Below are 2,136 nucleotides of genomic sequence, written 5' to 3'. Positions count from 1 at the left end.
GAAATTGTCATGGTGTAGATGTGGTCTTTGTTCCATTTCCTGGTGTACAACTCCTAAAACCCTTGGAATCTCTGAAGTGATAGTGTCTTGTATGGTAATGGGCTGATTGATGACTGGTAGTCCCTAGGTGGTTTCAGGATCTGGACTGGTCACCAGAAAGACCAAGGCAGTATTATAGGGTTGAGATTTTCATTCCTACCCCTCAACTCTGGGAGTTGGGTGGGACTGAAGGTTAAGTTGATCATCAACGGCCAATGATTTAACCAATCAGACATAAGTGATGGTTGATTTTTATGATTTTTATGGAGGTTTCTGGGGTTCAGAGGATTTCCAGAAAGTTGAACATGGAGAAATTCCTAGAGGGTGGCACCCATGGAAGTGCATGGAAGTTGCACAACCTTCTCCCATAACTTGCCCTATGTATCTCTTCATCTATATCTTTTGTAATACCCTTTGTAAGAAACCAGTAAATTTAAATAAGTGTTTCCCCAAGTTCTATAACTCACTGAAGCAAATTAATCAAATCCAAGGAGGTGGCTGTGAGAAACTTGACTTATATTGCATTGCCCAGAATCACAGATAAGCAACTTGGAGCTTTCAACTGGCATCTAAAGGGAGAGGGTGATCTTCAGGATCAAGCCCTCAAAATGCGATCTTTAAATAGGGTATGATGCTATTTCTAGGTAGACAGAATCAGAATTAAATTAAAGAACACCCAGTTTGTATCCTCCGCTTCAGAATTGCTTACTTGCTGGTGGAAAGAAATTCCCACAACTCTTAGGGTCACAGAAGTCTTAATTTTGGTGTGAGAGCAAGGGAAAAGTGGTTTGTTTTTTCAATAGTTAGAGAAAATATGGCAAAATGGTAACAATTGTTGACACTGAGTGGTGGGCATAATGATATTCATTGTACTAGTTTGAATTTTTCTATGTGTTTAAGATTTTTCACAATAAAAAAGTTAGGAACTTTTTTTTGGGGGGGGGGGGACATTTTACACTAGATTCCTAGGTATTAGAAACAGGGCTGAGGGCAGGTTTTGGCAAATGGTCAAATCACCATCTTGAACAAGAAGCTCAGCTGTTTTTAACATTTTAATCTGCTTGTTGGGTTGGTCTTCCAAATGAATTTTAGGACTATTTTTTTCTAGTTCTGTGAAGAATGTCATTGATATTTTGATGGGGATTGCATTTAATCTGTATAATGCTTTTGGTAGTAAGGCCATTTTATCAATATTCATTCTGCCTATTGGTGAATATGGGAGGTCTTTCAATCTTCTGAGGTCTTCTTCAATTTTTTTCTTCATTGTTATATAATTTTAATTGTAGCGATCTCTCACCTTCTTTGGTTAGATTTATTCCTAGGTGGGTTTTTTTTTTTTTTTTGAGGCTATTTTGAATGTAATTGTTTTCCAGATTTCTTTCTCAACAGATTCATTTTTGTTATATAGAAACACTATTGATTTTTGTATGTTGAATTTGTAATCTGCTACTTTGCCAAATTTGTTTATTATCTTTAGCAGTCTTTGGTGGAGTTTTTTGGATATTCTAAGTATAGGATCATACCATCTGCAAACAGTGATAATTTGACTTCTTTCTTTCCTATATTTATCCCTTTTATTTCCTTCTCTTGCCTAAGTACTCTGACTAGAATTTCTAGCACTATATTAAATAGGAGTGGCAAGAGCGAAAATCCTGTCTTTTACTAGATTTTAAAGGAAACGTATTCAGTTTTCCCCAATTACTATGTGGTTGGTTTTGGGTTTTTTATATATAGACTTAAGATTCTGAGGTATTGTCCTTCTATCCCTAGTTTCTTCAGTGTTTTTTTTTTTTTTATCATGAATGCATGCTGAATTTTGTTGAAGGTCTTCTTTATATTTATTGAGATGATCAAGTGATTTTTGTCCTTAATTCTATTTATATCAAGTGATGAATTACATTTATTGATTTGTATATATTAAATAATCCTTCCATCTCTGGAATAATAAAATCAACTTGGTCATGATGTACAATCTTTTATCTATTCATTTATTTATTGATTGTGGTGCTGGAGATTGAACCTATGGCCTCATGCATACATGCTAGGCAAGTACTCTACTACCAAGCCACATCCCCAGCCAATTTTCTTAATATGTTG

The sequence above is a fragment of the Sciurus carolinensis genome, chromosome X (genome assembly GCF_902686445.1).
Source record: "Sciurus carolinensis chromosome X, mSciCar1.2, whole genome shotgun sequence".
NCBI lineage: Eukaryota > Metazoa > Chordata > Mammalia > Rodentia > Sciuridae > Sciurus > Sciurus carolinensis.
The sequence above is the reverse complement of the archived record's forward strand: the minus strand, read 5'-3'. Positions refer to the sequence as shown.